The sequence below is a fragment of the Bactrocera dorsalis genome, chromosome 6 (assembly GCF_023373825.1).
Source record: "Bactrocera dorsalis isolate Fly_Bdor chromosome 6, ASM2337382v1, whole genome shotgun sequence".
NCBI classification, from domain to species: Eukaryota; Metazoa; Arthropoda; class Insecta; order Diptera; family Tephritidae; genus Bactrocera; species Bactrocera dorsalis.
The window spans coordinates 7,702,708-7,718,854 of NC_064308.1; positions in this window are offsets into that span (position 1 = coordinate 7,702,708).

Sequence of the window (16,147 nt, forward strand, 5' to 3'; positions counted from 1 at the left end):
GCTACGCCGCATCTTCATTTTTAGTGCTTATACATATCACGAGAAGTTGTATTGTTAAAACCGAAAGTGAAGCTGTATTGTTAAAACCGAAATAGAAGTTGCATTGTTAAAACCGAAATAGAAGTTGTATTGTTAAAACCGAAATAGAAGTTGTAATGTGAAAACCAAAATACAAGTCGATATTGCTAAAACTAAAATCCCGAGGTCTTTTATTTTAAAAATCATAATTGGGCACAAGTGGTAAGTGAAGCGGGCAATTAATAAAACATTGGTCCTTCGAGCCGCAACGAACGGCACTATTGGAAAAAAAATATATATATAAAACAAATAAATAAAATCAAATTTGTGACATAAAAAGTGAAAAGAAGATTATAAAATTCGTGCTGTGTGGCGACGTATACATACATACATACACATATACAAATTTAAGTGCAAAATTCAGTATATACAAAAAATTGATTGCAAGTGAAATCAAAGTACAGTGAAAAAAAAAAAAAAAAAACACAGTTGAAAACGGATTACACGAAACGGTTCCGTACTGTTACGTCAAAATCAAAAAACAAAAAAAAATAAAATAAAATACAAAAATTTTAAATCGCGGGTGAAACAAAAAAAAAAAAAAACACAAAGAAGTGGGAAATATATAAATACACATATACATATAAAATTGTGCAAAATCAATCACCTAACGTGCAATTACCAAACCAACAAAATTAAACCAAAATTAAAAGATTGTGTGGCAAAAGCCAAAAGTTAAAAGTAAATAAAAAAAAAAAAAATTTCCTCAAAAGTGGCGCGAAAAATAAAAGCGGCACAAGATCAAGACGGGCGCGTTTAATGACAGTACAATAATCGGGCGCGAAAACAATAAAAAATTAATTTAAACAAAATTTAATAAAAAATAATAAAAAAAAAAAAATAACATAAAAAAAAGAGAGGAAAGGAAACAATCATCGGCAACCACACAACAAGAAGCAGTTCGGAAACCAAAACCATAAAAAACGGAAGGAAACGGATCACAGGCATCGGCACATCCCCCCCACCTTTTTCTGCAGAAATATTCCTTAGCCCCTTGAAGCGGCTCAAAGTGAGTTGTATCGACTCCACTTTTTATTTAAAATTTATATTTGCATATTTGTATGTCGGTTAACAGATACAGTTTATATACACAAAAACTGTATTCAAGTCGGTTAACATTTCAAAAGAACGGTTGCTACCAAACTGTTTCAACTTGCGGTTAATTTCCGGGAAACCGAAAAACAGTTTGGCACGCTATATATTTGTACATCCACATATATGTATGAACAGTATATACTATAATAGAATTATATATATACTGGCATATACATATCTAATACAAAAGGTCCTATTTACGCTTATCCTTGTGTATCCAAACACACAAATTTAAAAAAAAAAAAAAAAATTTCAAGTATACACTTGACCCCGTTTTCCGGCAATACTCCAAAAGTATAAGCAGGATTACGAAAATATTAAGCTTGGACAAACCCGATTAGTAAAAGAAAAAATAAAAATAATAAAATACAACATACTTATATGCAAATACTTATATTCATATTTTATATTTATTTATACATATATTGACATATAAGTACCAACCAAAGTTGGAAAACAACATACACACATATGTATGTATAAATAATAATTATAAATTTCTGCAATGTTACATATCTTCTAATGTGTACTTAGAGTGCATACCTGCATCTAACCAATTTTCCAATTTTTTCTCCCGCGTTGTTCGTACGGCAAATAATATATACGCATACACAAGGCATCGAATTTGCCTATGCCGATATATACATACATACATACATATAACGTACATAGGGTACATAAAGAAATTAAATTTTAAATTACGATTTAAATATTTCGGAATAAATTTCGGTGCGGCAAATGCAACCATTTAATAAGGAAAAAATTACATTCTGTTAATTAAGAAAAAAAAAAATAATAATAATAATCATTACAATTCGTATATGTACGGACAAAACAAAACAAATAAAAACCAAGTAGCCTAAGCGCATTTCAACATTTGATTTTATATTATACTTATATCCAAAGACCAAATCGGCATATTTCAAGCAATACCTCTTGTTCTTGCTAAAGCACAAGCAAGCAGGATTGCAAACGGAAAAAATCTTTATATACAAAGGTCATTAACCCTTTCCTCGTTCTCTCATTATCGTCCGTATAAGCAATTATAAGCTAACGAGTGCGAAGCAATAAATAAAATAGAAAAAACCAAGAACAAACTAATAGCACAACTATTAGGAATACGAAGCAATAAATAAAATAGAGAAAAAAAACAAAACAAACTAATAGCACAACTATTAGGAATAAAGAAAACGAAACACTCACTCGTTAGTTCGTACATTGCGTATACAACAAAAATACAATAAGGAAAACGAAACACGCGTTCGTTATTCGATACGTTGTGTATACAACAAACATACAACAACATTGGTTGTTTATCTTAAAGATTCAAACGCATTTATTGTTAACAGATATACACTGAGAGAAGTTTTTCGTCCTCATATTTTCAATTTTCACTCACTGACTAAATGAACGGAGATTCTAAGGAATCTAAATCGATTCAATATCTAAAGGTACAAAAAATGATTACTGAAGAAAAGAGCCCATGTACACCGGCTGAAGCTACACGCTCAAAGCAAGGTGCTACAAAGCAAAAAAAAATTAAAGATATTTCATATACTAAGTTTATTGCGGAGAGTGACAGTTTAATTCGATACTGCACTCGATTTTCATCTTCACCGATTCAGGACAATTCTGAATCGGTACTAGAAATCAAAAAAGAAAATCTAGGCAATTTCTGGACACGTCTCCAAGCTGCGTATGACGCAATTCTAGAATCTGACGAATCAGATCTTCCGGAAAATTTTAAATCCTCGGCTTGCTCCAAATACGAAAACTGCTTAGACCAGTACGAGGAAACGAGAGCTATGATCTCCGATCAATTGAGATTAATAAAAGCAATTGCACCTACTCCACAACCGAGAGTAGAGCTGCCTCCAATTCAAAGCCAAGAGGCGAGTTCCGGCATTCACCTTAAAGTGCCAGCTTGTGATACAGAAATATTTCACGGAGGTTATGAACAATGGCCGTCCTTCCGGGACATGTTTACGGCCGTGTACATAAACCATCCTAAATTATCACAAGCGCAAAAATTGTATCACCTCCGATACAAAACAAAAGGTCAAGCAGGCGTAATAGTCAAACAGTTCGCTCTTAATGACGAAAATTTCAATTATGCTTGGGAAGCTCTAAAAGCTCGTTACGAAAACGAAAGAATATTAGTCGACAAACAAGTCACAATATTAATGAATTTACCAAAAATTCAGAAAGAAACAAGTGAAGAATTTATAAAACTTCAATCCACTGTTTCAAATTGCTTGTCGGTTCTAGCGACACAGAATATTCCCACACACAATTGGGACCCCATACTAGTAAATATATGCTCCGCGGCATTACCGGAAAAATCTTTGCTTCTGTGGGAGCAATCGCTCTCATCACGAAGAAAATGCCCAACGTGGCAACAAATGAAAGATTTCTTAACTGCCCAATATGAAATTGCGGAAAGGGTAGATAAAAAAATGGTCAGAACTAAAAACGTTCAACAAGACCTAAATCGAAGTTTTATTAGACCCCAAGCTAGTAACAACCACAATTTAAATAGAAGCTTCTTTAAAAATCAAACGTTCACATCCGAACAATATAAACAAACGTCCTGCGAACTGTGTAAAGGAGGGCACAAGCTGAAAGCTTGCGAAAAGTTTAAAAAACTTAATATCAATGAAAGGAACAACTTTGTCAGAGCAAAAAGACTCTGTACAAACTGCTTGTCCCACTCACATAATCTCAATAATTGCGAAAGCAAATTCAATTGCGTATATTGCCACAAGAGGCATCATTCAATGTTGCATTTCAACAACTTTCCTAGCACACCCCAAAGTAGCGTTTTCTCCAAAAGAGCCACGGGTTTAGTTGCAACCGCAACTCCCGAAACACAAAATCCCGAAATTTGCCAAGAGACACCATGCTGCTCAAAGGCTTTAAAAACACAAACGCTTCACAGCGAGAATCAAAGTAGGGTATTACTACCCACAGCAGTTATCTCCATCGAACACCGAGGAGAACTTTTCAAATTGAGAGCCCTAATAGACCAAGGATCACAACGATCTTTCATAGCGTCTAGGGCACAAAATAGGCTAAATCTGCCAACAAGGCAAGCCAGCTATGAAATTACGGGAATGGGCGGAAGAGTAGTTCAAAACTCTAATAAAATCTGCCCCATTACCCTATTTTCCCCCCAAGCGGATATAAGAATACAAGCAGAAGCTATAGTCTTACCGCAATTAACTAATATGTTACCAAGCTATCATATAAATAGCAAGCATTGGGAAAAGGTTTCACACCTTAAGTTAGCAGATCCCAACTGCAACACCCCCGCTCAAATAGACCTTCTATTAGGCAGCGATCTCATACCGCAGATAATACTCGAAGGTATTGAGAAAATTTCAAACACCCTTCTAGCTCAAAATACCATATTCGGTTGGATACTAAGTGGACTAGTAACAGAACCAGTTACCACCATGACAACTCAAGTGGAAGAGATATCCAATGAATTCCTTAATTCACAATTAAGGAAATTTTGGGAGTTAGAAGAACTCCCCCCCATTACAATTACAACGCCAGAAGATCAGTATTGTGAAGACTTTTACAAAGCCACAACTACTAGATCAGGAAATGGTCCGTATGTCGTACGACTACCATTTAAACAACAATTTCCAGATACACTCGCCATAGGTCACTCTCGCACCTCTGCAATACAGCAGTTTCTAAGTATGGAAAAAAACCTACTTAGAAAAGGTGAGCTCAAACAACATTATGATGGTGTCTTAGAAGAATACCTCCATTTAGATCACATGGAGGAAGTAAGCCCATGCGAAAAAATCATAAAAGGCAAATATCATTCATTCTACTTGCCACACCATGCAGTAGTAAAGCCTGACAAAAAAGTTGTTTTTAATGTCTCCAGATGCACTAGCTCGGGGAATTCGCTCAATGATATTCTATTCACGGGCCCCACACTCCAACCAGATTTAATGCTCCTCATACTAAATTGGCGTATATACAAATACGTTTTCAATGGGGATGTTGAAAAAATGTATCGACAAATAGTCGTACATAAAGACGATCAAGATTTTCAACGAATTATTTTCCGAAAATCTCCCAATAGTCCATTATGCGACTTTAAATTAAAAACAGTTACCTTTGGCGTAAACTGTGCCCCATACCTCGCCATTCGTACACTCCACGAACTGGCAGAAGACACAAAGTCAGAGTTTCCTCTGGCAACACAAGTCTTAAAAACACATACGTATGTAGACGACATCCTGTCTGGGAGCCACAGCCTCTCACAAGCATACGAGTCCCTATCACAAGTGATAAAGGCCCTCAACACCGCAGGGTTTCCTCTAAAAAAGATCACAGCTAATCACCCAAGTATATTAAAAAATATACCAAACGATAACAAATTGGATACTAATTTCCTTATATTTGAAAAGGAAAGTATAACAAAAACACTGGGCATCCAATGAAATGCGATATCGGACCAGTTCTCATACACGACACAGTCCATAACCGCATTATCCGCCATAACAAAGAGGCAAATTTTATCCTCAATGGCAAAACTTTTTGACCCCGCAGGATGGCTTGCGCCAATAATGATACAAGCGAAAATCCTGATTCAAGTATTATGGCTAGACGGAACAGACTGGGACGAACAAGTGAAACCTCTTCGCTTAGAAAAGTGGTCCCAGTTTGCTAATAATCTAAAAGATATCTCGCAGATACAAATTCCACGGTGGGTAAACTATTCCCCCGAGTACAAAGTGGAACTACACGGCTTCTGCGATGCCTCTGAAAAGGCATATTGTGCCACGATCTATGTGCGCACACAAAGCGACACCGCAACCATAAGCCACCTACTAGCTGCAAAAGCAAAAGTAGCACCTTTAAAAACGATAAGTCTACCACGACTTGAATTCTGTGGCGCTCTGCTACTAGCAAAGCTGGTCTCCACAGTGCAGACCCACATGAACATGACCAAATGCAAATTATTTCTATGGTCCGACTCCGAAATCGTTCTAGCCTGGTTAGAAAAGCCACCACACTCGTGGAAAACATATATTTCTAATCGAACCTCTCAAATACTTGACCTAGTAGGAGCAGCCACATGGCGACACGTAGCCAGTGCCGACAATCCTGCTGATCTAGGTACAAGAGGGTGCAAACCCCTGGATCTTGCCACCTCCACGCTTTGGTGGAATGGCCCCCAATGGTTAACCGAATCCACAGATTCTTGGCCACAATCGACAATGCGCAACATAATCGCCCCAGAAAGTCGAAAAATCGACACCTATCATACAATAGGGGATGATAATGAAATCCTTGAACGATTTTCATCGTTCCCCCGAGCCCTCAGAGTAGTCGCATATATGCTCAAATTCATTGAGCAGCTTAAACTTAAAGCAACATATGGTACGCCAAGAGTATTATATTCCCCGTCTTAAGCCCCAGATCAAAAAATGCATTTTCATGTGCAAAACCTGCACTATGCACAAGCAAAAAATGCGAACGCAGATTATGGCAGCACTTCCACCTGAACGCTGAAATTTCGCTCTGCCTTTCACGACCACAGGTGTCGATTTTGCTGGGCCTTTTCAAATAAAGGCGTCTATGCTAAGATCTCCTACTCTCATGAAAGGCTATGTGGCTGTCTTTGTATGTTTCACGACAAAGGCAGTACACCTTGAGCTGTGTACTAATATGACGACGGAGGCTTTTCTCGCGGCATTTGCTCGCTTCGTCTCTCGACGTGGCTTCCCATCCAAAATCATGAGCGATAATGGAAAAACATTCATAGGAGCCCAACGAGCCACAGAAAAACAGTTTGTGGCTTTCTTAAAACAAGTGTCCCCGGATATCGTACAAAAGTACGCCCCTCAAGGTATCAATTGGCAATTTATACCTCCAAGCGCTCCTCATATGGGTGGTTTATGGGAATCAGCTGTAAAGAGCTTCAAATCCCATTTCAAGAAACTAGCAGGCAGCTATAAATTTAATTATGAAGAATTCACGACATTATTAACTAAAATAGAAGCCGTTCTCAACTCACGGCCGCTCACAGCACTATCGCAAGATCCCTCCAACTTTACAGCCCTAACTCCAGGGCATTTCCTAAAAGGAGCACCCATTCTGGCCACACCTGAGCCAGGCGTGGAGTCGCTTTCTTTATTAAATAGATGGGAAAGAATTAAAATTCTCCATCATAATTTCAGTAGCCGATGGAAAGAAGACTATACAAAGGACCTCCACAAGAGGTACCGGTGGAAAAATACAGAAAATGCGCCAAAAGTTGGAGATTGTGTTCTGATTCACGACGATTGCCTGCCACCTACCGAATGGCGGCTGGGCCGCATAGAGAAGCTTTATCCAGGCTCCGACGGTCATATTCGCGTAGTCGATCTCCGTACGCAATCCGGAAAGCTAACAAGACCGCTCGTCAAACTATGCTTCTTACTGATCGCCGATAACCGCGAAACAAAAACCGATAAACCGCTTAAATAAACCGAATAGAAAAACAAATAAAATAAAAATTTATATAAATACGTATACATATATATATTTAAAATACCACACAAATGTAGTCGATTAATCTAACGACTCACTCATGCCGCATAACGTGGCAGCCATGCTCATATGTCCTATATGCAACCAAATCCTAATTGAAATAACCCTCTTTCAAACAGGTCAATATGGATGTAGACATGCCAGCAGCCCCGACACCAACCACTCGTTCGGCTGTCAATGTGCCACGCCAAGCGGCTGCCCCAGTTGCGGCTGCCCCAGTTGCAGCGCCCCGAACAACCACACCAACGGCGCCTCGGAATGGAAGGGTAGCATTGCCGCCAACACCCGCGCTTGTCGTCGACCCACAACGCCGTAGATGTCCCCTATGCCGTCAACCCCACCGGCTGCCACAATGCGTCATCTTTAAGGGGTTACCGCCTCAACAACGCCAGTTGGTCGTGCAGGCGCACGGCCATCGTCTGAATTGCCTGACGCCGGTCCACCAAACTCACGAGTGTACGTCGGGCAATCTGTGCCAAATGTGTATGCGCCCGCATCACACTATGTTGCCCCGTACACCTCGGAATGGCACCAGCCAACCTCCTGCCGGCCGCAACCGCGGCGCAGTACAACGACCGCCATTAAGCCGGGATGCACGGCCCCGTCGAACCATAGGGCCATCATCATCCCGTGCCCGGCGTCCACATAATGGGGCGTCCACACGACGCCAGCAACAACGACCGCGTCCGCGCCGCACCTCAGGCCTCAGCAGCGTCGTAGCCACTCTGCAGCAGCTTCAGAGGATTCTAGACTGAAATATTCGCCTAGGGGGGCCGGGATGGCTAAATGAGCCTTAGTCGCCTGCCCCACACCACACCTACACTCATCTCTAACACGCACACTCACCACACTCACCTCGACATCACCACACTCCACACTCCACATCAACACCACCCACACGCAAGAGGATCCACACACTCAAACACACACCACACCACTCCACATAAAAAGGGTCAGGCTATTCAGCAATCAGTTCTGATTCGACCGCCTTTGAGTCCACGCCGTTTTCCGCCACCGCTACGCCGCATCTTCATTTTTAGTGCTTATACATATCACGAGAAGTTGTATTGTTAAAACCGAAAGTGAAGCTGTATTGTTAAAACCGAAATAGAAGTTACATTGTTAAAACCGAAATAGAAGTTGAATTGTTAAAACCAAAATAGAAGTTGTATTGTGAAAACCAAAATACAAGTCGATATTGCTAAAACTAAAATCCCGAGGTCTTTTATTTTAAAAATCATAATTGGGCACAAGTGGTAAGTGAAGCGGGCAATTAATAAAACGAAAGTTCAAAGATGACCCCCATGTAACAGAGAAGCTTTAGCAGAAATGATTCGATTAAGAAGTAATAATTCGTAAAGTCGTCAATAGAACTTGGTCGCAAATAATGTAACAATTAGTCAATGAAAGGTTACGAGTAGATATTAATTGCTGCCTAATTATCGATTTACTTAACCAATACTACATGTCATAGTTCATATTTTAACAAATTTGGGGTCATCAAACTAAAAAATTAAAAATAAATATAGTTTGAAAAAACTAAAAGTCACGCTTTTAAAGCATATCAAACTAAAAAGTGAAAAATAATTCTTTGTATAAACTAACAATAATAATGAAGGAAAAATTCCTGCATTATTGTGAGAAAAGCGGGGGTGCTTTGTGACATATTTTTCATATATCGAGCATGCTATAGTAAATAACTTTATAAAATATACATTTATGCTATCAATAAAAACGAAAAGGTTTGTGCATGTTAGATCCCTACGCATTTTTATTTACTAAAGTGAAAGTGATTAGTACTTTTGTTTTCAAATTTGGCAGCAAATTATTCATGGTCCTTCGAGCCTTAACGAAAGGCACTTTCGGTTTTTCATAGTCAAATTAAAAACAATAACAATTAACATAATAACAATAATAAATAAATTTGGTGGCAAAAACCAAACGAAGTGCGATAACGATGGTGAAATAGAACTACATCCAGTGCAGTGCAGAAGTGCAGTGGCGAACAGAACAAAAAATATAAAACAAACAAAAAAAAGCAACAAAGCTAAAAGAGCGCAGTGCCCTAAGATTAAATAGTGCAGTAACCCAAATAAAACAAAGAGCAATGACAGAAAAAAACCTCATATGTACTTACATATATGTGGAGATCACCACTCTACACTAATTATAATAATTACTCCTAAGGGGCCATCCATAAATTACGTCACACGAATTTAAGGACTTTTTAACCCCTCCCCCCGTCCTTGTCACAAGTTGTTACAGTTTGAACTAGCCCTCCCCCTTTCGTGACGTCACACATTTTCCAATTTTATGGATTTATCAAAAAATAAAAAAAGGTTATTCTATTTATTCTTATATTTATTGAATAATCTTTAATAGAATCAACATTTAGTTAAATGTTAAAGTACAGACACAACGAATGGCTAGTCAAGCAATAATAGATACTAAATTATGCTAATTAAAAATACAAAACTTAATCATCTTGTGTCCATGGACTTTTGACCCACTCCCTTTATATCATTTATTACTGGTAAATCAGGCACTTCATTTTCGTTCTGAAGTTGGATGTCAGGAACATCTTTTGTATCAACATCGTCTTCTTCCATCCATCTCGGGCACGTCTAGCCGCAATTCTTTGAGGACAAATTTTCGCAATAGGTAACAGCTCTTGTTTTTTATGTGATTGTTTGTGTTGATTGGTGGCTTTATATGAAGAAAAATATAGGCCACATATGCTACACGATCTTTTAAATAAGTTTGACTCGACACTAAGGCAATAACTATCATATGGAACTTGTTTCAGATGGGATGATGCTTGGAGATTTAATAATATCTGTGGTAATAATGGAGCAAACTTAGCGTCGTTGTCATCACTCCCTGTAACTCCATAACCTTCTGATGTCTGTTTAATTAACATAGGTGGTGGTAAAAATCCTTCTTTTAATAATTTGCAAAGACTAGAACGTCTTACACCAAAACATGTAATAGTTTCACATTTAACTATTTGTAAAAAATATTGTGACTCACGTACATGATTAGCGTGCCAAGTAGCATTATTTTTCAACATCATAGCCTGTTCAATATCCAGTCCAGTAACAGTTGGTGCAACACATTCAGCAACGACTGGAAAATTATCAATGACTAACTTGCTCCAAATGTCAGCCAACACATTGCCCGCACTTTCGAAGTTTCGTTTTTCTAGATCTAAGTCAGCAGTTCGATTATTTGAATCAAGATGTGACCCAAAATCATCATGATTTAATAGTACACCAGTACATTTGCGACTGAGAGGTGCCATGCGTCGTGGAGCATTTGTAGCTATATAAATTGCATCTAAATGAAAATCTTTGAAATGTTGTAAAGCTGAAACTATAACGTGGGAGACAATTTTGTAAGTTTGATTAAAATTATAATATAAAATAAAGTACGATTCGCAGAAGAGCCCCAATGTTAATACCAAAGCTTCGTTACAACATAAGGATTAAAAACAAAGATTGTGTTTACAAATGTTTAATATTTTTTGTTTACCTATAAATTTTACGTTTGTACATCACAAATTTTGAAATGTGATGTCACAAAGCTTTTGAATGATATCCTGCCCCACCTTTAAGATGTGACGTAATTTATGGATGGCTCCTAATTTTGATTTGTACTGTACATAATATTTATTCGTACTATACTTCTTAAGTTTGCCATTTTATGTAATTTATCCTAAAACTTAACGAATGTAAGAATGTGAGATCAAAAGCACTAAATTGAAATATAGTTCGTCAGCGACCATCAAAGTGTGAACAACGATTTTCCTAGTACCGCATCACCACCAAATATACATATAACGCACAAAAAAAAAGAAGAGAAAAAGCAGTGACTCACACAAAAAAACAAATAAGTATAATTTGAAAAAACTAAAAAACACGTTTTTAAAGCATATCAAACTAAAAAGTGAAAAATAATTCTTTGTATAAACTAACAATAATAATGAAGGAAAAATTCCTGCAATATTGTGAGAAAAGCGGGGGGTGCTTTGTGACATATTTTTCATATATATAGGGGGTCTGATGTTTGGTTAGAATTAACAGCTGGTTCTTTATCTGCTATATTGTAACTTGGCTTGAGGCGGTCGATTGAAATAACTATGTTTTGCCTTTTACTTCGATTGTAAAATTTTTGTCGTTTTTTGAAATAACTTTGTAGGGTCCATCGTATGGTTGTGTCATAGAAGGAGTTACTCGATCGTTGCGTACATATACGTGTGTTGATTGAAATAAATTCTTATTTACGAATGGTGTACTTGGAGAATGCCATGAAGTTTCGACGGGACGAATTTTTTGAGGATGATGTCGTAATTTTTCAACAAAAATTGAGTTCGGCTGCATATTTGGTTATGTAGTAAAAAACTCGCCAGGTAATCGTGTTGTGGTTCTGAATAACATTTCGGCTGCGGAAGCGTTTAAGTCTTCCTTAACGGCATTTCGTAGTCCCAAAAGAGTAAGTCCTAAATTATCTACCCAAGATTCTTTCCGGGGGCTAGTATGGCGTTTTTAAATGAACGATGCCACCTTTCTATTAATCCATTCATTTGTGGATGATACGGTGATGTACGTTCACGCTGAGTACCTAATGTTAGTAACATCTCTTGAAACATTTTGGATTCGAATTGAGTTCCTTGGTCTGTGATTATCTTCTGAGGTGAGCCGTATCGTCCAACCCATTCGTTCAAGAAAGCTCTACATACTGTTTCTGCTTGAATGTCGATAAGAGGTATCGCTTCGGGCGATCTCGAAAAGCGATCGATGAGTGTGAGACAATATTTAAATCCATGATTAAGAGGTAATGGTCCAATTATATCAACGTGAACAACTTGAAAGCGTTGGTTTGGCATTTCTAAACGTTGTAATGGAGACTTGATGTGGCGTAAAACTTTGCTGCGACTGCAACGGATGCAGGCACGAACAAATGCTTTGCAGTCCTTTCGCATATTTACCCAAACAAAATGTTGAGAAATCATCTTTAGAGTTGCGTTGGCTCTAACGTGAGCGAGGTTGTGAACATTGTGTAGAATCTGCTTACAAATCGTTTGCGGTACGATGGGTCTAACTTGGCTCATTGAGACATCACAGTTTACAACAGACATCCGTCAACACACGCCTATTTGCATCAGATATTCGAATTCAGTGCGTGCGGCTTTAAGTTTATTGTGGTCGAGCTTTCGAGCACGAGCTGTAACGGGTTGACCTTGAGTTTCAATTACGTGACATACCTCAGTCTTTACTTGTTTTCGATCAAGATTCATTTCTGTGAGGTCCTTAAATTCCTTGAGTAGCTTTGCGAATGGACACTGTACGTCGAAAGCTTTTATCTGCATATTCAACTCTTTGTGAATAATGCATGGCGCTTCGAGATTTGTCTTGTTGTCGATTAATTTGTTGCGTTTTAGATCGATGATCAAGTCGTAGTGACGAATAAAATCACTGTCAATGATTGATGTATTGACATCTGCAACCATGAAGTTCCACATGAATTTGCGACGAAGACCAAGATCCACGTGTTGGCGTACTAAACCGTAAGTTTTTATTGGAGTACCGTTGGCTGCGTATAACGTGACGTTTGTTGGGCGAAGAGAATTAAAATTGTTTTTGTTTCGAAGAACACTGTTAACGGCACCAGTGTCTATGAGATATTTTACGTTTGATGACTGGTCTTTGATGAAAAGTTGATTTACCGCTGCGTTGAGGTGATTGGCGTCAGCATCGCTGACTGAAACTTCTAGTCATTCATGCTGGGTGTTGGTACTTTGTCGACGTAGACATGGACTACGGCATCGGTTGGCGTAGTCTCCGAAAGTTTGATGGTACCAACATTCTTTCGTATTGCGTGGGGAAGATCTTCGCTCACTCGATTGACTATGTTGTTGAGGAAATCTGCGACTAGTGAGTGAGCGACTGCGTTCTCGTGTGCGCATATTATCAAATTTGCGTTGCAATTCGTTAATCGTATTTGATAGTTGAAAAATCGTGTCTTGTTGAGTCTGAGACGATGTACTGGCGGCGTGATCCGATGATGAACAAATTTGACGCTGGGTTAACGTTTCCATAATAGCATCGGCAACTGCAATTTGGACATCTATCGTACCTTCGCGTGCGATTACGGATGCTCTTATTAATTCCGGTAAGCGTTGGATCCACATGGCTCGGAGAGTTTCTTCCGAAAAGGAATTTCCTGCCACTCGTCTCATGGCATTAAATAGTTGACTCGGTCGTTGATCACCTAGTACCATCTCCTCCAATAATCGCTGTATTTTGCGTTGATAACTTTCACCAAAATATTTGAGAAGTTCAGTCTTGAGAAACTCATACATGCCAATGCCAATGGTTGGTAGCGTAAGAGGATCTAAAGTAGCCATCACATGATAATAACGTTGAGCGTCGCTGTTCATGTTGCATGCCTTAAACCAATAGTCCACCGATGTGAACCATGCATCCATATCGTTTGGCGTTATGCGAGGCATCGGAATACGTGCATGTGCTTCAGGTGCAGTATACCGGTGCAAACTGTACACATTGATGATCTGGAAACAGGATCGCATCATTTTTTCGTTGTTGTGAAAACGGTACTATATTCGGCTGATGTAAATTCCTAAACGGTACTTCGGTGCCCTCTGTCTGCGCTGGCTTCGTCTTACGCGCAGCTTCACTCGCTGACTCTAAATGTACCGTATGACTTTGATTTTCAGGTTGAATGTCATTGGCGCTCCAACTGCTTCCGTAGTGTCTAAATGCTTCTGGGCCTACTGGAGTTCCATCGCTGCCAGATATGGCTTCGCTTTCCACAGGTTGAAGGTGTTCGTCCATTTTGAGTAAGCGCGGGGTTTAGAAAAAAGATCAAAATTTTACTCTTCTGACACCAATTTGGTGGTGATGCGGTACTAGGAGAATCGTTGTTCACACTTTAATGGTCGCTGACGAACTATATTTCAATTTAGTGCTTTTGATCTCGTTAAGTTTTAGGATAAATTACATAAAATGGCAAACTTAAGAAGTATAGTACGAATAAATATTATGTACAGTACAAATGAAAATTAGGAGTAGTTATTATAATTAGTGTAGAGTCTTGGTCTCCACATTATATGTAATTACATATGATGTTTTTTTTTTTCTGTCACTGCTCTTTGTTTTATTTGGGTTACTGCACTATTTCTTTTTTTAATCTTAGGGCACTGCGCTCTTTTAGCTTTGTTGCTTTTTTTTGTTTGTTTTATATTTTTTGTTTTGTTCGCCACTGCACTTCAGCACTGCACTGGATGTAGTTCTATTTCACCATCGTTATCGCACTTCGTTTGGTTTTTGCCACCAAATTTATTTATTATTGTTATTATGTTAATTGTTATTGTTTTTAATTTGACTATGAAAAACCGAAAGTGCCTTTCGTTAAGGCTCGAAGGACCATGAATAATTTGCTGCCAAATTTGCAAACAAAAGTACTAATCACTTTCACTTTAGTAAATAGAAATGCGTACGGATCTAATATGCAAAAACCTTTTAACTTTTATTGATAACATAAATGTATATTTTATAAAGTTAGTTACTATAAATATCGACGGGATAAGCGGTGAGACTTCCATGAAAATGGTTTGCCGATGCTGGCGATCGAGATGCCGCGGAACTGGAAATAAGCGTTAGAGGAGCAAGACGTTGACGCGGCTCAGTGTAGAAGCGAATGTATCTGATAGAGGTGTATGTGTCAAATTGCGTTGAACGAATTGTATCTGCTTTCTCGTTGTTCATCCTTTTTGATGAGTGGGTGTATAGGTATGGTGAGTTGAGTTGGTGTCGACAGCTGTGGTGAATCAATATCATCGGCGTACGCCAGCAGCTGTACACTCTTATAGAAGATGGTACCTTCTTTATTTAGTTCTGCAGTTTGAATAATTTTCTTTAAGAGTAGATTGAAGCAGTTTCAAGAAAGGAAGTCGTCTTGTCTGAAACGTCGTTTGGTATCGAACGGCTCGGAGAGGTCCTTCCCGATCCTGACGGAGCTATAGGTTTTGCTCAATGTCACTTTACACAGCAGTGTTAGTTTTGGGGGAATACCAAATTCAGACATCGCGGCATAAAGGCAGCTCCTTCTCGTGTTGTCGAAAGCAGCTTTGAAATCGACAAAGAGGTGTGTGTCGATTTTCCTTTCACGGATCTGTTGTTGACAAATTTAAAGCCACACTAATAAGGTCCAATCAGTTTGTTGACGGTGGGCTTTAATCTTTTACACAATATGCGCGATAGAACCTTATACGCGATGTTGAGAAGGCTTATCCCATGGTAGTTGGCGCAGATTGTGGAGTCTCCCTTTTTATGGATTGGGCATAGCACACTTAAATTCCAATCGTTGGGCATGCTTTCGTCCGACCATATTTTAC